Raw genomic sequence first — 22,729 nt, forward strand, 5'->3', positions numbered from 1 at the left:
TTGCAAAAAATGTAGAGCCTGTAAATTAAATGTCCTCCAGAACAGACGCTACACAGATTTTACCTCCATAGGCACAGGTAAAACATACCCCATCAAAACCTTTATTACCTGTAGCACTAAATGTGCGGTGTACCTTATAAGGTGCCCATGTGGTTTGGAATATGTAGGACGAACCACACGCAAATTACAGGTCAGATGGGGCGAACACATTACCAACATCCTGACTGGATTTGACAAACATAATGTGTCCAAACACTACGAACTAAAACATGATAAAAACCCAGAGGGGACTGTGTTCATTGCCTTGGAGAAATATGTTCCACACTGGAGAGGTAGCAATGGCACAAGATCCATCTCCAGAGCCGAAACCAACTGGATCCATAAACTCGGATGTCATGTCCCTGGAGGACTTAACGTCGAATGGGACATTAATTGTTTCATCAATAATAGTTAACAAGTCCCATTTGAACCCTGCTCTACTAATTTTTCTTTATATATTTTTTTATATACACATACATTTTTTCTATGGCATAATTTTTATCTGCCTGGTATATTTTTGTGCTCTATGCATTCGGCTTTATGATTTACAAGCCGCTAATTATCCACTAATTAGACACTAGTGCCAAAGATTAATCTATGCATTTGGTTATGTGATTCTTGTGTATTTCATATGTTACTAAGTCTTAATCAATCAGACATTATTGCCAAAGGAAAAAATCCCTATGACATTATGGGTGTACATTTTTTTAACATATAACCTTTATATATATATTTCCGTTGGGCAATCATTTTTTGTTCATACACACCATTATAATTATTGTTAGTGTATGTTCTTTATGCCCTATCTTCGGGTTCCATGTCATTTTTAATTATTTTTGAAGTATAGATATTTTTGAGCGGTAATACGCTTTTTTATCCACAAGATGGCATGGTTCTTTTTCCTTTTGTAACTCAATGAGAAGTACAGCCTATTGTGATTTCTGTCTTAACTCCGCCTTGGCCAATGAGCTCATTTCGCTTAAGCTTTGGGCTGTATAAATCACGCATGCACAGTGAGGTGTGCGTGCCCCTGATGATGTCATTACGACGAAACGATCGTCGGGCTGCAACACACGCACTGTGCATGCGCTAACGGCCCAAGGCGGTCTGTTTATATTTTGGAGCTTTTTCTTTTCCTTGCAAGGACTCTATATATTTGTTCCCTATGTATGGGAAATCTTTTTAATGGATTTTTAATTGAATTTTTAAATAAACCAATATCAAGCAGGCTATACCATGGAAATTTTTCCTTTTTTCATATGACATCTGCTGACCACCGTTGCTACATATCTCTGTGAGTGCTGTCATCCCTGACCCATATGAGGAGCTACGACGCTGTGGACCCTGACGTTTGATTCGTGAAGGATATCGATCCATCTCCACTGCCTGAGGGACGTTTGTATCCCAACACGCCTGTTTAGATCCTTCCTGAGAAGGTCGGGTCACAGGCTTTCCGGTAAGCCTCCATTTCTCTTTACATTGGATTGTCTGTGGATTGCTTCCTCCTATTTCCATCTGCGGTCTTTTGGTGGATCTTCTGCTTTTTTACCATCTTCACCTGAGGGGACTACAAAACCCCTCCCGCGCGGTTTTTTCTTTTGTGGACTCTATTTAATTTTACTCATCTTCACCTGAGGGGACTACAAAACCCCTCCTTCACTTTTTTTCCTTTGTGGACTCTATTTAATTTTACTCACCTTATTCAACTTTATTTATACTTTCCATGCAACATGGACTTATATTGAAACACTGTGTATCATTATCACTGTGATTATTTATGTGGCATAATTTACACTGATTTGTTGGAACACTGAGACAGGTTCTCTGGCTTCACTGCAGAAATACATTTGTTTTAGGCATCACTTACCTTCACAGGTTTAGTTATCATGTTTATTTTTTGCAACAGTCCTGTTTACTTCAGAGGATAATTGCCATATTAGATTGAGTTATTTTTATATTTCACTTATATAATTTTTTATTCATGGTTTATTTATTTATTTAAATATTCTATTGACACACTTTTCACACTTGATGTTATATTTTGTCTAGCGGTGCACTGTCTTTTTCCATACGTTTTTTTTGTTTTTGTATCTAAACATTTGTGTTCAGCTGCAGGACGTCCCTCCCGGGACCCACCCTTAATTGCTTTATTATTGCTTTCACCTAGCGCAGATTCCCCTATCCCATTTCCCTTCCTTATACCATGCTAAAAATATATGTATAATGTTTTGTAATTTTCTAGCAAAAAAAATGCAAATTTTTACTTGTAAACAAAAGTGTCAGAATAGGCCTGGTCTTCAAGTAGTTAAACTTCACATAATGTTCTATTTTTTCCCTATTCTATTTAAAGCAAAAAAAAAAAAGTTTTGCCTTTGCATATAGAATATTTTAATTTTCCAGGAACAGGAAACTCAGGGGCAGATCCACGTACATCGGCACATATATAGACCGGCGTAGCGCATCTCATTTACGTTACGCCGGCTCAACTTAGAGAGGCAAGTACCGTATACTCATAGTATTTGCGCCCAAATTTGCGCCGGCGCAACGTAAATTCCGAGGCGTAAGCCGGCGTAATTGAAAGTGGGAAGGACGTGGGCGTGTTCCATTGAAATGAGCCGTGACCCATTGCAAATGAAGGGCCGGCCGGACTGCGCATGCGCATGACGCTGACTATGGTCAGAGCCTCTCTGCGCATGCTCAGAACTCGGCCCGGCGCAATCAGTGAGATAGGAACTAGGCCCAGCGTACTTAGTGAGATACGCCCAGGGCATAAATAGGCCCAGACATACGCCCTTCCATTGCAAAAGTACATCCATTTGGAGCAATGCACGCTGGGAAAGTTTACGTACGGCGCATGCGCAGTTCGTTTGGCGCGGGGACGCGCCTGATTTAAATTTTACACACCCCCTAGCCGCGGAATTTGAATTCTGCCGGGGGATTTACGATACGCCGCCGCAACTTTAGAGGCAAGTGCTTTCTGAATAAAGAACTTGCCTCAAAAACTTGCGGCGGCGTAACGTAAATCAGATAGGTTACGTGGATCTAAAGATCCGCTGACCTATCTTAATCTGGCCCTTTGAATTCATTAGTTGTGCCAAAAGATTGTCTTCTAGACAAGCACAATTGTCCATATTTTTTTCAAGGTTCAATTTCATTATCTTGTATCAACCTAGGTCAAGAAATGGTAGGTCAATGCTTCATCGATAATGTTGTCTGAGCCTCTCCAGGAAGGCAACTTTGAATGTACAAGACTGCTTCAAAAGAACTTCCAAGAGTCCACAAGTTCCAAGACATTTTGCTCAGCATTACAATTAATCTGTCCATTGCTTTTCTATCCCAGTCTGATGCCGCGTACAGACGGTCGTTTTTTGTGATAGAAAAAAACGACGTTTTATGTGATGAAAAAAAACGATGTTTTTCAAACTTAATTTTCAAAAACGATGTAGCATACACACCATCGTTTTTTCCAAAAGCTCTAGCAAAGCGCGGTTACGTTCAGCACGTACGACGGCACTCTGTTCCATTCAAACTCGCGTCATAACTTGCTTCTGAGCATGCACGGGTTTAAAAACGTTGTTTTAAACGTCGTTTTAGCCTACACACGGTCAATTTTTATGACACAAAAAACTACGTTTTGAAAAACGACACAAAAAATTGAAGCATGTTCGAATTTTTTTTTTTTGTCGTTTTTCAGAAGACATAAAACAAAGTTTTCCCCACACACGGTCATTTTAAATGACGTTTTTAAAAATGTCGGGTTTTTTTCATCACATAAAGTGATGGTGTGTACACGGCATAATGGTCAGACCAAGAGGACCAATCACTCTGAAGCAGTACCTTTTGATGTTTTGTCAGTTATCTTTAGGAAGACAGGATATACTATCTTCCTATGACAGAATTTGCTTATAACAATTCTAAACATAGCTCCACTGCGCAATGTCCTTTTTTCTTTAAACACTGGGTATGATCCAGTTGGTGTTCCTGCTCTCCCTGCTGGAGATTCAGGAGAAGTTGATCAAGACTTTGAAGGAGTCTCAGAAATGTTGCAAAAAAGCTGATGACAGTCATCACAGATCACTTTTTATGTGGGTGACAAAGTTTGGTTATCAATTAAAAATTTGAAGATACATGTTCCATGTGCAAAGCTGGGCCAAAAGTTTGTGGGACCTTTATAGATTTCAGCTCAAATCAACCTAGTCATGTTTTGCTTAAAACTTCCTGACAGTATGAAGATTGACCCCATGTTTCACGTATCCTTGCTCAAACCATTTAATGAAAACCCCTTTTATGGGAGAATTCTCCCACCCCCATACTTATTGAGGTGCAAGGTGAAGAATAATTTGTGGTTGAGAAAATTCTTGATTCCAGGATATTTAGGAACAAATTACAGTATCTAGATCAATGGGAAGGAAATGGGCCAGAAGAAAATTCTTGAGAACCTGAGAACATTCATGCACCTAGATTAACAAGATAGTTCCACCAGCCCTGGCCCTAAGACATCCAGGGGATGTCCTGGAAGGATGGGAGTACTAACAGGACCAGATTCTAGATCAGTGTCCTCCTCCCTACTGAGCTACCTGAGATGCTAGACAAAATCCTATCCGAACCCTTGGATAATCTTGTCTTATACCTTGTTTCTGGTGAAACTTGAATGCTTTGCTTCTCCCATGGGCTTCCTATGTAAGTCATGCCTTTGTACTTCCTGTTTGCCAGATTATTGTTCTCTCTCCTACTGATATCTTTCTCCTTTGTGTACCTGCAGTTGTCCTTATATCCATTACCACTTGTTATGTGGCATGTTCCTCAATTATGCTTTCTCTTAATTCCAGTCAGCAACCACTTATTATCGACCTTTGGCTTGTAAACTGACTAGGCTTCTGCTTGATCCCTACCTGCTATATCTGATACTTGACCCCAGCTTGTCACCTCCTGGTAAGGCAATCCTGAGGACACAGCAAAACTCATCTCTACCATCAAGAACTCTGGGGAATACAAGTTAGTGCTTAGATTCCACACCTAAGATGAGCCTGTGTCATCTGCCAGGGTGACCTGCTTGTGTACTTATCCAGTTAGGCACTGGCATCCTCTCTACTACTACTGCTACTGGTCTCAGTGCCTGGCCCCTGACCGTGACAAAATTAATCTTTGTACTGAGCCATCTGAAAAGGGATAATGCCTTGTACACACGATCGGTCCATCAGATGAAAACGGTCTGATGGACCGTTTTCATCGGTTAACCGATGAAGCTGACTGATGGTCAGTTGTGCCTACACACCATCGGTTAAAAAACTGATCGTGTCAGAACGCGGTGACGTAAAACACAACGACGTGCTGAAAAAAACGAAGTTCAATGCTTCCAAGCATGTGTCGACTTGATTCTGAGCATGCGTGGATTTTTAATCGATGGACGTGCCTACAAACGATCGTTTTTTTTCTATCAATTAGGTATCCATCGGTTAAATTTAAAACAAGATTGCTTTTTTTTTAACCTATGGATATATAACCGATGGGGCCCACACACGATCGGTTAGGTCCGATGAAAAAGGTCCATCAGACCGTTCTCATCGGTTTGACCAATCGTGTGTATGCGGCATAAGTCCTAGCTCTGACTTTAGACTTAAGTTCTATGTTTAAATTCCACCTTGATCTGTCCATCTATGTAACCAACTTATTTTTTAAGGGTGTGCATCGCTACCCCCATAGGAGCTGCTGCATAGAATGTGTTTTTCTGTTCTTAACCTTAAACTTCTAAAAAATTCCAGCCTCTCTAACACACCAAGCTGAGTATGCTAGCATACATAATCAAAGAAAAACATCAAAAGTAATACCTAGTACCCAATAGCAGTGCTACATCAACGAAAACATGCATAAAAACAAGTAAGAAAAAGCAAACTTAATTGTTATCCAGAATGGTTGCTAACTAGGCAAGCATAAAATGGATTAACGCAATTTAGCATACAATGGGATTAACAGTAAAGACTAGGCATAAGATGACATTTGGCATCCAGATCAGCATAAACAGTAGCAAGGTCACCTAAAAAGCAGCAGTGAGCAGTAGTAAAGTTTTAATCTACCAAGTGCTGGAATTATACTGCCAGAGTGCCTTTATGGTGGCAATGCTAGTCCTAGACTGATTGGATGTGCACTTAAGAAAAGAAGAATCGTAGCAGAAGGGGCAGGGGGCTTGCTGAATAATTATTATGAAGGGGCAGTCCTTTGAGATGTTCTTCTGCTAGCTATTGTTGGGGCCCTTTAAGAATGTCTTGTACTTAACGACACTCCCAGTTAACCTGCATGCGGTATGGGTACAGTATAGGTACAGTATGGTATTGGCACAGGTGCAAGGTAGATGTGGTTCAGATGGGGTAAAGGTTTAGTATAATGCATTATAGGGTTGATATAGATGCAGTCTAGGATTGGAATAAGTGTGGTAAAGAGTGCAGTGGGTGTGGTATGGATTGGGTACACTTAGTATCCTGCTCTCAGTGGCTCACTTCCTGCTAACACAGTATCATCAATGGGCTAATTGCCCTCTTACAGTCCCTTGGTTTCTCCCTGAAAGCCTCCTGTGATAAGCGGTGGGAAGCAGAGGTGAGGGTGATGATTCCCTGCTGCGGTTGTACAGGTGCTGTGATGTGGGCGGTGCTGCACTTCCCCCGGGTGTCCTAATTCCCAATCTTAGACTAGGATCTCTATTGATTTGGTCCCCCGCTGGCAGACGAATATCCATATGGAGGTGTACACCTTCATTAATACTTGGCATGATGCAGTGGTGGCTGGTGCTCAATGTTTTGGAGGCATGGCAGTCAGTGGCAGTAATGGGCACTGATGGGCAGCACTGCTAGGTGGCACTGATGATTCATTGATAGGTGGCACTGGTGGGCATTGATAGGTGGCACTCATGGGCATTGAAAGGTGGCACAGGTTAGCACTTGCAGGTGGCACTAGCAGGGGGTACTGGCAGGGCTTACAGGCGGCACAGAGGGGCAGAATTGCCTCCTATTTCTTCGGGACCAATGTCCCTTTCAAATAAGCCGTTGATCTGCTTTTTTTCTCCTCGCGCTGTCAGTTGTCAAGTTACAGCACAAGATCAGCTGTCATTGGCTGACAGCTGATCACGTGGTAAGAGGCCAGGAACGGCCCCTTACTAGGATCTGTGATCATCCGAGTCTCAGTGACTCGGGTGATCACAGTGCGCGCCCTGCAGGGGTGCGCGGGGAGCGTGCAAAGGGGATTACGTCTATTGATGTCCTCCCGGCATTTGGGGTCTGCGCTGTAGCTGTCATTCGGCTATAGCGCGTGCGCCAAGTGGTTAATGTATTGCCTTTCATGTATTTTCTTTACTTTTATAATGTTTTAAAACATGTAATAATGTGTTTTTGAGTTACAGTAACTCAGTCTGTGGCACTTCCTGGAAGACAAGCTTTAAATCCAACTGTCCCTATCTCTCTCTGTCCTTGTGTCCAGGTTGTCAGAAGACAGACAGTTGAATAGACTACCGTATTTATCGGGGTATAGCGCGCTCCCGCGTATAGCGCGCACCCCTAAAGTTGCCCCGAATTCCTGTGGAAAAAATATTTTTTGTACAGTTTTTACAGTTTTGGTGTCTTGCGCGGGGTCCATCGGCGGCCTCGTCGGGTACGTCGTCCGTCTGCGGCTTCGGGCGTCCTCGCGTCCTCCCCGCTCGTTTCCCGCGCCGAGTTTGAATACTGCGCCGACATATACAGAGCGCAGTACACTCGTGTATCGTCGGGCAGGCTCGGCAACTCTCGCGCTGACGTCCTGAACGTCCAGGACATCAGTGCGAGAGTACCCGAGACTGCCCGACAATACACGAGTGTACTGCGCTTGGTATATGTCGGCGCAGTATTCAAACTCGGCACGGGAAAGCGGGTATCGGCGTATACCGCGCACCCACGATTTTGCCCTGATTTTCAGGGCAAAAAAGTGCACGGTATACGCCAATAAATACGGTATATCCAGACAGTTTAATGCAGTTTAATAAAAAACAGTTTAATAAAAACCATCTCTTCACTTCTTTTACTGCACAATGCCTATAGGCACTGTATTGTAAGGAGCCTAATCATCCCATTATATGGCTGCTGTCTCATACTACAATTTCCAGGATTCTCAGTATGACTTGGCATTAGCTCTCCCCCTACTGGCTGGAGGAGAATGGTGCAGCATAACATAAGTATCTCAGTAAAGAGAGAAGAAGAAAAGGAAACAGAATGGCCCGGATTCACAGACAGCGGCGCACATTTATGCCGCCGAAGCGTATCTCCTGTACGCTACGCCGACGCAGCGCAGAGAGGCAAGCATGGAATTCACAAAGCCAATGCTGCCTAAACTGCGCTTGGTTTCGAAGGTGTAAGTCGGCGTAGGTGGAAGTGGGCGTGAGCCATGCAAACCCATGCAAATGAGGCGTGACCACATGCAAATTATGGTTTGAGAGCCAGACAAGTATGTTGAACGAACTGTGCATGCATCATGCGCCCACCCTACGCCGGCGTAGGCAAGTTACATCGGCGGGATGAAACCTGTTTTGAGGCGTATCTTAGTTTGTGGGTACGGCGCACAGATACAACGGCGCATATTTGCACTTACGCGGCGTATCTGGAGATACGTCGGCGCAAGTGCTTTGTGAATCCGGGCCAATGTCTGCTTCTCCATATTGCTGTAAGGTGAAAAAGAGTAATAATAGAAAAACACTTGTTCCAACTACTGACTAGATAAAATGCTTGTTTATGTGACTTAAAAAATATAAAAATAGTTGGAGCTGTATTAACCATAATACATTAAGAAAATATACACAAACCACTATACACAACAACTTATTAACTACTAAAGATAGTCTGCAGCCTTGTAGGTGGATTCAGAGAGAGTTAGGCCGGCGTATCAGTAGATACGCCGACCTAACTCGGAATCTGCACCGTCCTAAGTTTAAGTGTATTCTCAAACTGAGATACACCTAAACCTATCTAAGATACGACGGCTTGCGTCGTCGTATCTTAGGGTGCAATATTTAGGCTGGCCGCTAGGTGGCGCTTCCGTTGAGTTCGGCGTAGAATATGTAAATGCATAGATACGCCGATTCACTAACGTACTTCCGCCCGTCGCAGTAAAGATACGCCGTTTCCGTAAGAGATACGCAACCTAAAGATAAACATGCCCCCTAGGTGGCGTAGCCAATGTTAAGTATGGCCGTCGTTCCCGCGACAAAATTTGAAAATTTTACGTCGTTTGCGTAAGTCGTCTGTGAATAGGGCTGGACGTCATTTACGTCCACGTCGAAACCAATAAGTCCTTGCGGCGTACTTTGCCGCAATGCACACTGGGATATGTACACGGAATACAGTACTTTCCTATCTAACTTAAGGCGGCGTAGCGTAAAAACGAAACGCTACGCCGCCTTAAAGATGCGGCGGTCTTTATGAATCCAGCTATTGGTGTCAGGAAAGGGTTCACCCTTTGGTGGCGCTATTGTACCCGTGGATCACAGTACCGGTGTCCACCAGTGGGTGTCTTCTTGCAGCAAGGATCTGTAATAAAGGATTTCATCTGCTGGTGGCACTGTTAGATCCATGGGCTGTAGTACCGGTGTCCACCACCAGGTGTTTTCTGGCAGTATTGAGTCATCATTATCTCCTGCGATCAGGCATCACCTGAACCTGAGATATGTATAAATACCCGGCAACTCACACTCTCTAGTTGCCTTGGTACCTCTTCCTTGCGCCCTGACCTGAACCTGTTATCTCGGATCCCGACCTTGTCTCTGTACCTGATACCTTAAACCTGTGCTCTTTACCAGAACCTGTCCCTCCTGTGACCCTGTTACCTTTACCTTTACCCTGCAGCCTGATCCATCCTGATCCATCCTCTCCCTATCCTGTTTGTTCCCTGTCCCCATCTATTTTCTCCAGTTGATGACCCTGGCCTGGCTACGTTTAAGATTGCGGTACTTCCCTTCTATTTGTATATAGTTATTTTTTGTTTGTGGGTCACTGTTTGGTTGGTTGTTCACTGTTTGTATCTGAGGTGTTTATATATTGTTATCACTTAGCTTTAAATAAACTTAATTATTCACTTACATGCATTTTTGGTTCTCTCTGTGCAGTCCACACAGTCTGGTCTTACCAATTCCCTGACACTTAGGCCTCGTACACACGACAGGTTAACCAGAGGACAACGGTCTGATGGACCGTTTTCATCGGTCCAAACTGATCGTGTGTGGGCCCCATAGGTTATTTAACCATAGGTTAAAAAAAAGCCAACTTGCTTTAAATTTAACCGATGGATTCCTAACCGATGGGAAAAAAACAATTGTTAGTAGGCACAACCATCGGTTAAAAATCCACGCATGCTCAGAATCAAGTCGACGCATGCTTGGAAGCATTGAACTTCGTTTTTTTCAGCACGTTGTTGTGTTTTACGTCACCGCGTTCTGACACGATCGTTTTTTTAACCGATGGTGTGTAGGCACGGCGGACCATCAGTCAGCTTCATCGGTTAACCTATGACAACGGTCCATCAGACCGTTCTCATCGGATTGACTGATCGTGTGTACGAGGCTTCAGGCTTGGTTTCTGTGCAGTGCTTTCCACAGCCTCCCCAAACATATGTGAACCGGCTCCAAAGAGAGCCGGTCACATTCTCCTGCTATGCGAATTGGATGTGGAGAAAATTAGTGTTGAGCGGAATACGCCATATTCGATTTTGCGATATATCACGAATATATAGCCGAATATTCGAGAAATATTCGCTAAAATCGAATATTCGTGATATTTTATCCAAATGAAATTTTTTGCGAAATTTCGCTATTGCGAATGCGAAAATAATTGCGAAATTTCGACAAGTGCGGTAGGAGAACTCTGATTGGCTCATGCTGAAATCGAATATTCGTGATATATTATCGAAATTTCGCAAATGCGAATGCGAAATTGATTGCGGAATTTTGACAACTGTGGTAGGAGAACTCTGATTGGCTCCGATGCAAAAGAAGGGCGGAGAAAGTATTCGCTAATATTCTGAAATCGAATATTCGTGACATTTTATCCAAAAAACAATATTGCGAAATTGCGCTAATGCGGATGCGAAAATGATAGCAAAATTTTAACAACTGTGGTAGGAGAACTCTTATGCAAAAGAAGGGCGGAGAAAATAATCGCGCAATATTCCTATTGCCGAATATTCGCATTGCGAATATTCGGCAATATAAAATGATCGCTTCAGCTACTCGGCCCAGTGTCTCTAATCATACCAGCAATGCTTTTAGACGTCGATGGAGATCACTAGGATGTGATCTGTTTTAAAAATAAAATTGAAAAAATGTGAATATTCGGAATAGCGAATATTGGCCGCGAAATTCGATATATTCGCGAATACTCGAATATGCCATATTCAAGCCGAATATTTGCAATACGAATATTCGTGAGCAACACTAGAGAAAACCTGCATCCAATTCACACAGGTGTGAATCCAGCCTTCGTCTCAGTTCGCAGTATGCTTCGTGTAGGGCAACCCATTAATTTCAATGGGCTGCCCTACACAAGAGAAATGCAGAGAAAGAAGTCGTTGTGTTGTGCAATCAACCACATGGATTTGGCACAAGTGACATACTAATGCCGATTCACAACGTTACGCGAGCCCTGCGTACGCAGTTTACGTTGTTTGCGTACGTCGGGTTTCGCGTAAGGCTGCACATGCTAAAAGCAGGGGCAGCCAATGCTAAGGATACCCGTCGTTCCCGCGTCGCAAGGTTTAAATTTTATGTTGTTTGCGTAAGTGAATCGTGAATGGCGCTGGACGCCATTCACGTTCACTTTGAAGCAAATGACGTCCTTGCCCGACGGAGCATGCGCCCTACGCTCGGCGCGGGAACGCGCCTAATTTAAATGATTCCCGCCCCCTACGGGATCATTTAAATTGCGCGCGCTTACGCAGGGCATTTTGCTGGAGCGCCCACGCAATTTACAGAGCTACTGCTCCGTGAATCGAGGGTAGCGCAGAAAATTTGCGGGGACGCAGGGCAAAAACGGTGCCCTGCGCCTACGTAAAAACTGTGCAAATGTTACTGAATCTACCCCAGTGACATTTAGTGGCAAATATTTATATAACCAAACTTTTATAAAAGTATAACAACTAATATGTGCATCATCTATAACTACCAAACTTCCAGTAGGCCAATGTGTATGGCAGTAATAGTGCAGTAGGGGTTCAGGGTGACTGTAAGGCCTTGTACACACGACCGAACATGTCCGCTGAAACTGGTCCGCGGACCAGTTTCCGCGGACATGTCCGACCATGTGTAGGGCCTCGCGGACAGTTTTCCGGCCTAGCGGACAGGTTTCCAGCGGACAAAAGTTTCTTAGCATGCTAAGAAAATTGTCCGCTGGTAACATGTCCGTCGGACATGTCCGATGGTTTGTACGACTCATCGGACATGTCCGCTGGTTATGACGTATAACCAGCGGCCCGAAATCCCGCGCATGCGTCGAATTGATTCGACGCATGCGTGGAAGCATTGAACTCGCGTGTTAGAGAACGTCGGTGTCTTATACGTCACCGCGTTCTCTGTCCGCTGGGATTTTGGTCTGATGGTGTGTACACACATCAGACCAAAAGCTCCCAGCAGACATGTCTGATGAAAATGGTCCGCGGACCGTTTTCATCGGACATGTCTGCTCGTGTGTACAAGGCCTAAGGGACAGAGATGTAACATAAGGGAAGATTATCCAATAAAGAGTCAGGTAACAGATTGTATAAGCACTGCATTATCGGGGGGTGCCTTGGAGGCTTCCCAACAACAAACCAAAGCATTTCGTGTGATTTGAGCCCTTCTACTTAAGTTTTGTGGATGTACTTCCATTCAATAAGTAGACTGCAGCTCACTTAGCAAGTGAATATTTTCTAGTAAAATTACTGTGGCTATGGATATTAGAAGAAACAATAATTCACATGAGATTTGAGTTTTTGTCAAATAAATCCATAATGTAATTCCACCTAATAGGCCCTCCTGCTACTTAAATAACAAAAATCAATACTTAATAAGGAAAACTACATTTGACATTAACACTATGAATTAATTGAGCTAATTGCAAATACACCCTGCTTTACATCAGTCTTTTTATTGTATAATCTATATGAGCTCAGATTCTAGCCAGCAAATACTATTATATTAGCTTCCTTAGAACACACAGATTAATCTGAGCTCTTTTTAAAGCTAAATTACATATACCACAGCTACTGTTACATTATAACAATTATTTTGCAGAAAGGAAAAAAAAAAGGAAAATAACAATATAAGTGCTTTGAAGTGATGTTCAAATCGATTGCTGGCCAATCATGGCTCAGGGGGGATCTACACCCCCACACTATATAAGGCTGCTTACACTGCAGGCGTATGTAGTGTGATAACGTGGAGAGATTGAGAGAACTGGAGATAGATTAGGCAGGTTAGTTAGTGGCTTGCAGGCAGTTTACTATATATATATATATATATATATATATATATATATATATATATATATAGGGCCAGATCCACAAAGAAGTTACTTTGGCGTATCTATTGATACGCCGCGTAACTTCTAGGATGCGCCGGCGTATCTTTTTTCTGTATCCAGAAAGCAAGATACGCCAGATACGACTGACGTAAGTCTCTTATGCCGTCGTATCTTAGTTGCAAAATCCACACAAGAACCTTATCTGAGCAAGCAGCCTTGCAGGTCAGGAAAGGGGGGAGACGAGCGAGTGCCCCCTCTCCTGAACCATATCATGCCACTTGCCCTTAACATGGGGAGGGTGCTTTGGGGTCCCCAAAGCACCTTGTCCCCATGTTGATGGGGACAAAGACCTTTTTCAGACAACCCTGGCCATTGGTTGTCGATCCCCCCCCCATGTGAATCGGTATCGGGGACCTTGGGAAGAGGTCCTTGTCCCCATCAACATGGAGACAAGCACCCTTCCTATGTTGAGGGCATGTGGCCTGGTATGGTTCAGGAGGGGGGGGGCTCACTTGCCCCCCCATTTTGTTCTCCGACTGATGCTTGGTATGCTAGTATGTATTTTGGGGGGACCTACGCCAATTTTGTTTTTAATTTTGGCATGGAGTTCCCCTTAAAATCAATACCAGACCCAAAGGGCCTGGTATGGACTGGGGTGGAGGACCACGCCCTGATTTTTTCCTTGATTTTTCATCTATATTGCCAGGAGCCAGGAATACATTATAGCCACAAGCAAGTTTGAATTACATTTTTTCCTTTAGAAGTGTCATTTTGCTGCAGCACTGTTCTACACATCACACAGATGTTCCACTTTACAAGCAGACTAGTGGGACCCCAGGCACGATATTTAAAGGAATATTTAATTGTTATTGTTTCACTTTAAGCATTAATAAAATCACTGCTACTGAAAAAACTGTTGTTTTAAAAACTTGTTTTGCATTGATACGTCCCCTAGGGCAGTACCTGGGTCCCCATACACTTTTTATAGCAATAACTTGCATATAAGCCTTTAAAATCAGCAGTTTTCATTTTTCGCATGTTCTCTCAAAGTTATTGCCTGTTCGGATGTTCTGGTGTGAACTGAAGTGGGGGGGTGTTCAGCTCATCCCTACTAGTGAGACACTACCATTAGGAATGAGATTAGAGTTCGAGTCGAACCCATGTTCAACTCGAACATCGGCTGTTCAACCGTTTGTCAAATTTCGAATATTATGGGCCATTCGGGACAAATTCAAGTGGTGCATCACAGCCCATAATTCACTGCGCCATCGCAGTGCATTGCTGGCTGATGATTGGCCAAGCATGCACTATGACACGCATGCTTTGGCCAATCACAGCGCGGAAAAAACGGAAAGCCATAATTGGCCAAAGCCAGGGTGGTTTAGCTAGATCCATTCCTGTTATTCTCTTCATAATATACTGACAGGCAGGCAGGTGATTGTGCTAGCTGCAGTATTTTCACTTAGTGTACTGTGTCCTTTGCACAGTGTGCACCTAAAGCTACATGAATACAATTGCTGGTGTTCTCATACAAATACAGGCAGGGACCTCCAGTATTTTGTTTTAGTGTCCTTTGCACAGGACCAGACATTACATTAAAGCTGCAAGCAGTTTTAAATGACTTTTTTTTCTTTGTGCAGGGACAGTTCTAAACACAGGAAACACGTGCCACTTCACAGGCATACTATAGACACCCAGCAGGTATGATATTTAAAGGAATATTTTACCTTTTTTCACTTTAAGCATCATTAAAATCACTGCTCCCAAAAAAACGGCTGTTTTAAAAAAAAAAAATTTGCATTGATACATGTCCAGTGGGGCAGGACCTGGGTCCCCAGACCCTTTTTAGGACAATAACTTGCATATTTGTCTTTAAAAATAGCACTTTTGATTTTAAACGGTCAAGTCCAATAGACTTAATTAGGGTTTTAAAGTTTGCGCAAACTTTCGGTCCGTTCGCAGGTTCTGGTGCGAACCGAACCGGGGGGTGTTCGGCTCATCCCTAACTTCCATGAAAATTGCATTAAAATGTGCATTAATGGAACTGGAATAAACCTTTGTGACTCAAGCATGAATATGTAAAAAAATTGCAGTCTAAAAAAAAAGATAACAAAAACATATACAGATCTTTGGGGTTTAGCAAAATTGAATGGCTTACTTGAGGCAATGTGGGAAAAGCTTGTGGGTTCAGTATGTAGCTCTCTGGAACACTCACATAAACCTATTATAGTTGATCGAGTGAGAAATTTGTTTAAAGGGTAACCCACTTTCATGGGGAAAAAAATAGCAAATAAACAAAAAATAATATCGTGGGTCAGATTCAGAAAGATCAGCGGATTTTTCTGCTGGCGTAACGTAAGTCATTTACGTTACGCCGCCGCAAGTTTTTCAGGCAAGTGCTGTATTCATAAAGCACTTGCCTGTAAAGTCGCGGCGGGGTAGCGTAAATCCACCCAGCGGAATTCAAATTCGGCGGGTAGGGGGCGTGTATCATTTAAATGTTGCGCGTCCCCACGCCGAACTAACTGCGCATGCGCCGGCCGCGACTGAATCCCAGTGTGCATGCTCCAAATGACGTCGGCAACTTGTCATGCTTTCATCGTGAACGTAAATTACGTCCAGCCGTATTCGCGAACGACTTACGCAAACGACGTAAAAATTTCAAAACTCGCCGCGGGAACGACGGCCATACTTAACATTAGCTACCCCTCATATAGCAGGAAAAAGCCGAACGCAAACGACGTAAAAAAAAAAGCGCCGGGCGGTCGTTCGTTTCTGAATCGGCGTAAATCCGCATTTGCAAATTCCTTGCGTAATAATACGGAAGCGCCACCTAGCGGCTGGCCTGTAATTGCAGCCTAAGATCCGACGGTGTAAGTCACTTACACCTGTCGGATTTTAGGGATATCTATGCGTAACCTGATTCTATGAATCAGGCGCATAGATACGACGGCCGGACTCAGAGATACGACGGCGTATCAGGAGATACGCCATCGTATCTAGTTTCTGAATCCGGCCCAGTGTGTACAAGTCATATTGCAATTGAATGTTATTAAAAATCACCTTTTATACAATCTGCAGCCGTGGTAATTTTCTATAAATGCAAAGCAATATGGCTACATGGAGTTGTTCTGTACACATAGGGCCAGATTCTCTAAGATCCTGCGGCGGCGTCGCGTAAGCTATTTACACTACGCCGCCCCAACTTACAGGAGCAAGTGCTGTATTCCCCAAACACTTGCTCCGTAGTTTGCGGCGGCGTAGTGTAAAAGGCCCGGCGTATCCCCGCGTAATTCAAAGGGGGCGGCTTGTATTGAAATTAAGCGCGCCCCCGTGCCGATCGAACTGCGCATGCGCCGGGCTTAAAATAGCCCACTGCGCATGCTCCAGTTCTCAACGGAAAACGTCAATGACGCCGACGTGTGCGTCATTGACGTAAAGTCGTATTTAAGAACGACTTAGGAAAACTACTTACCCGACGGGAAAAGACGACGCGGACCCGACGCCATACTCAACATGGCATACGGCGGACTGGCGTAAGGTTACCCCTCATATAGCAGGGGTAACCTTACGCTTACGCAAACGACGTAAGCGACGGCTACGCGACGCGAATTTGTTCGGGAATCGGCGTATCAGGCTCATTTGCATAAACAAATGAGACCTGAACGTAAACGCCACCTAGCGGTCGGCGTTGTATTGCATTTAGGATCCGACGATGTAAGTGATTTACACCAGTCGGATCCTCGCCTAAATCCGTCGTATCTTGTTTTGTGAATACACGCCGGTGTATCAGTAGATACTCCGGCGTAACTCTTCTGAGAATCTGGCCCATAATGTGTACTGACCACTCCACAGAAACATAATTTCCTGCTTGTGTGATTGGCTCACCAATTTTCCACAAGTCTGCCTAAGATACAAGTCAGATCTCAACAAAAATTTCATTTTTGGTGAGATTTTTTCAATAGGAACACGTCTAAAGGGATGCAGGTTTCCTCATTAGTGCCCTGCAGCTGTTACAGCTGACTGTAAATTATGAAACCATTTCCATTAGACCCACTCAGAACAGAGGCACAGACAAACACACATGGATTTCTTCAGAATAACAAAAGGTAGGAATCTGAAACAAAGGTTGTTATAATCCTTGTAATAGACAGAGATCACCCATTGGGGAATTTTTTTTCTCAACAAAAGTGGAGTTACGCTTTAATGATTACAGATACTATTAGATATTTATTTTGTAATGGGTGGAGAAATGCTTAGAGATGTTGTGGCCTGAGAAGTGTTTTCTAATGTTGAATCTTTTTTTATTAAACTTATGGCAGAATATCTGGATTGCTTAAGCCACATACAGGGCCGATCCTAGGCAGGGTGCACAGGGTGCATTGCACCCAGGCGCCTGCAGAGGTGGGGGCGCCGAACATCTAACAGACTCTCTAACAGAATCCCTCTCTGTGTCCATCAGAGAGGCCCACCTCCAGATCTCAATAAAGTACTCTGCTTCTCTTCCTGTATTTTGTTTATTGTTAAGAGATCATGTAAGGATCCCAGGGTAATGAAGACTTTGTGGGGGAGCATCTCTGTGGTTGAGTCGTTGCCATAGAAACATTTGTAAAGGTAAGGAGTAAGTAAAACGATGACGCCCATGTGGGGGCGCCAGAAATATTTCTGCACCCAGGCACTTGTGACCCTATGATCGGCCCTGGCCACATATTGCAGTTGGCAAGGGCAGACATGTAGGTAAATTATAAACTGAGAAGAGCTGTTAAAGTGGGGTGTGACAGTTAAAGTTTCTTGAGCACTAATTGACTGCAAAGTGTTGGACTGCATCAGTGTTCTGCTGGAGGTCAAAATATTTTTAGGGTCTTGACTCCCCAACTAAAAGATGTATTCTCTGTTGGGGAAATACATCAAATGAAGTAGGGGATCATCTTGGAAGACGTGGCAATGTATAACCTTAATCATTGTGGACTAAATGTTCAACAAAACTTCATATATCTTCAGAATCCCATTTTCATAACATGCAATAAGTAATCTATATAACACTTATATAGGAATAGTCTCTGCTGGAGTGGGTTATTAGATACATGAATGCTCCCATGTGTAAGTTTGAATAGCTCGGAAAGAAATTAGTTCCCATTGCTGTGCCTATCATTTGTAGGTAGAAATGTTTCAGGTGGACAGGGATGGACTGGCCATATGGACTACAGGGAGTTTCCCGGTGGGACGATGGCTCAGTGGGCCATTTTTTAAAACAGAGATGCTGCTTGGAGGACTTTTTTTAATGCCCTGACAGTGCCCCAGTGTGAAAGCACTCAGGCTTTCACACTGGGACTGCAGCGGAAGCGTTTTTCAGTCGCTTTACAGGCGTTATTTTTAGCCCAAAAACGCCTAAAAAAACGTCTCAGTGTAAAAAAGGGTCCTACATTCACCCCCTCTCTTTTTCTTACACTCACCCCCTCTCACCCCCTTTCCCTCAATCCTTCCTCTCTCTCATTCCCCTCTCTCTCACCGTCTCATGATATACAATAATGGATGTAGGGGCCTTTTGGTGGGCGTGATTTTTCGGGGGGGTGGGGGCAGCATTTTATTGAATTAAAGTGGGCCGGTCTGGATGAAGTCCAGGGCCAAATTTTTGTCCCAGTCCAGCCCCGCAGGTGGATGAAGTAGTTGTTTGTGAAGATGAAAACTGTTGGCTTCCAGATGAAAGATGGCTTAAAGTATGGGCATTAGTGGGTATGGAAATAGATATGGGCTGATAGCTGAACTCCCATCGATGTGTGAAAGATAGGAATAAATTAAGCAACATATACTGTAATGTCAAGCAGTGTCCTTGGTTCAAGTGATCTCTTGTAGTGTTAGGAGATCAGTAGTTTCTCTGAGATAGGCTGGTAAGCTCTTGAAAAAAAATGTAGGTGATTATATGTAGGAAAAAACTATCCATCAACTAAGAAGACAAGTATTAGAACATGTTAACATTATTATCTCTAAAAGAGATCCTTTGACAGACATACCTGGCTAAAGCATGAGGGAAAACCAGATTGTATGAACTCTTGGGCAGTGTAGAAAGTCCAATTGGATCCTAGAAAGGTAGATCTTGCTAAAACAAAACTACAGACAACTAAAGCCAGGTGGATCTTTAAACTGGGCCCAATATCACCTCACAATTTAAACAATTTAAACTTACCCTTCATACAAGATTTTGTTTATCTGCCTTGCTTGCTGTGTGTGTGTGTGTGTGTGTGTGTGTGTGTGTGTGTGTATATACAGTGGGGATCGAAAGCGTGGGCACCCCAGGTAAAAATTTGTATTAATGTGCATAACGAAGCCAAGGAAAGATGGACAAATCAAATTACTGATTAGACATTCTTATAATATGTCAAAAAAAGTTAGATTTTATTTCCATCATTTACACTTTCAAAGTTACAGAAAACAAAAAAATGGCGTCTGCAAAAGTTTGGGCATCCTGCAGAATTTATAGCATGCACTGCCCCCTTTGCAACGCTGAGACCTGCCAGTGTCATGGATTGTTCTCAATCATCGTCTGGGAAAACCAGGTGATGTCAATCTCAAACGTTTTAAATGCCCAGACTTATCTGACCTTGCCCCAACAATCAGCACCATGGGTTCTTCTAAGCCAGGGATAAGCAATTAGCGGACCTCCAGCTGTTGCCAAACTACAAGTCCCATCATGCCTCTGCCTCTGGGTGTCATGCTTGATGCTTTCAGAGTCTCGCTATGCCTCATGGGACTTGTAGTTTGGCAACATCTGGAGGTCCGCTAATTGCTTATCCCTGTTCTAAGCAGTTGTCTAGAAAACTGAAACTGAAAATAGTTGATGCTCACAAAGCTGGAGAAGGCTATAAGAAGATAGCAAAGCGTTTTCAGATGTCAATATCCTCTGTTCGGAATGTAATTAAGAAATGGCAGTCATCAGGAACAGTGGAAGTTAAAGCAAGATCTGGAAGACCAAGAAAAATATCAGACAGAACAGCTCGCAGGATTATGAGAAAAGCAATTCAAAACCCATGTTTGACTGCACGATCCCTCCAGAAAGATCTGGCAGACACTGGAGTTGTGGTACACTATTCCACTATAAAGAGATACTTGTACAAATATGGTCTTCATTGAAGAGTCATCAGAAGAAAACCTCTTCTATGTCCTCACCACAAAAATCAGCGTTTGAACTTTGCAAATAAACATATAGACAAGCCTGATGCATTTTGTGGACCGATGAGGTTAAAAAATAACTTTTTGGCCGGAATGAGCAAAGGTACGTTTGGAGAAGAAAGGGCACCGAATTTAATGAAAAGAACCTCTGTCCAACTGTTAAGCATGGGGGTGGATCAATCATGCTTTGGGGTTGTATTGCAGCCAGTGGCACAAGGAACATTTCACGAGTAGAAGGAAAAATGGATTCAATAAAATTTCAGCAAATTTGATGCCATCTGTGAAAAAGCTGTAGTTAAAGAGAGGATGGCTTCTACAAATGGATAATGATCCTAAACACACCTCAAAATCCACGGGGGATTACTTTAAGAGGCGTAAACTGAAGGTTTTGCCATGGCCTTCACAACCACCTCAACATAATTGAAAATCTATGGATAGACCTTAAAAGAGCAGTGCGTGACAGACAGCCCAGAAATCTCAAAGAACTGGAAGACTTGTGTAAGGAAGAATGGGCAAAGATACCTCAAACAAGAATTGAAAGACTCTTGGCTGGCTACAAAAAGCGTTTACAAGCTGTGATACTTGCCAAAGGGGGCAGTACAAGATATTAACTATGCAGGGTGCCCAAACTTTTGCTAACGCCATTTGCTTGTTTTCTGTCATTTTGAAAGTGTAAATGATGGAAATAAAATCTAACTTTTTTTGACATATTATAAGAATGTCTAATCTGAAATTTTATGCCTTTTTGGAGATTTTTCCATCTTTCCTTGGCTTCGTTATGCACATTATTACACATTTTTACCTGGGGTGCCCAAACTTTCGATCCCCACTGTATATATATGAAATATATTAATTAAAATGTAAGATACAGAGATATGGTGTTCTGGATTTGCCATGGTAAGAATATGATTTGTTGCCTCTGTAATGTCCAAAGCTAGCTATAATGTATGTATAGGTGATATTCCCTTTTTGGTCAGTAGATGGCAGTAAATGTGAGTGGGATATACTATTAACTGATGGAAAGAATAGCCTGCATACTGAGAGATCACATTTAGGTGTACGTTTAATAAACCGTGATAAGCGGAGATCATGATGATCACGGCTTATCACAGAGCATTGCCGGTTTAACAAACTGTGATAAGGAGCAGAGAACACATTCTCCACTTCACATCACAGCACATGGATGTTTTGTCACAAAAGGCCAGTTTAATAAACTGTGATCTGAAGATTTCACAGCTCTTCACCTGAAATATCTCCCTTCCAGATTCACCAGCTCAGAGGTGGAGAATCTGGGAGAGAAGCTGGTGTGATAAGAGGAAGAAGGCTTATTTCTTCCTAATTTCAACACCAGTGGGTTAAAAATGAATATACACGTGTCTATAGATACTGTGTATATGTGTGTGTATGTGTATATATATATATATATATATATTTACATGTGTGTGTATTCGATATATATATATATATATATATATATATATATATATATATATATATATATATATATATATATATATACATACATACAGGGCCAGATCCACAAAAACGAGTGTATATTTAGGTGGGCGTAGCGCTTCTCATATGCCATACGCCGCAAATCAGGGTATCCACAAAGAACTTGCTCCCATATGCGGGCCGGCGTAGCATAAATCTGCCGGCGTAAGCCCGCGTAATTCAAAGCAGGCTTGGAGTGGGCGTGTTGTATGGTAATCTGGTATGACCCCACGTAATTGACGCTTTTTACGAATGGCGCATGCGCCGTCCATGGTCGTATCCCAGTGCGCATGCGCGAAATCACGTCGCAAATAGTCAATGTTTTCGACGTGAACGTACCTTACGCAAAGCCCTATTCGCAAACGATTTACGCAAACAACGTAAACGATGGAAAATTTTACGCTGTCCCGACGTCCATACCTAACATTGCGTACATTGCGTACACCTCATGGCAGGGGTAACGTTACGCCGAAAAAAGCCTTACGTAAACGACGTAAAAAAATGCGCCCGTACGTTTGAGAATCGGC

General features: G+C 43.0%; 1 protein-coding gene across 1 annotated transcript in view; it reads right to left on the reverse strand.

Moving 5' to 3' along the window:
• OPRK1 (opioid receptor kappa 1) overlaps positions 1-22,729 on the reverse strand; it is a 137,557-nt gene that overhangs the window by 46,110 nt on the left and 68,718 nt on the right. The gene's annotated exons all lie outside the window — the stretch shown is intronic.

This window comes from Rana temporaria, chromosome 5 (genome assembly GCF_905171775.1).
Source record: "Rana temporaria chromosome 5, aRanTem1.1, whole genome shotgun sequence".
Classification (NCBI taxonomy): Eukaryota; Metazoa; Chordata; class Amphibia; order Anura; family Ranidae; genus Rana; species Rana temporaria.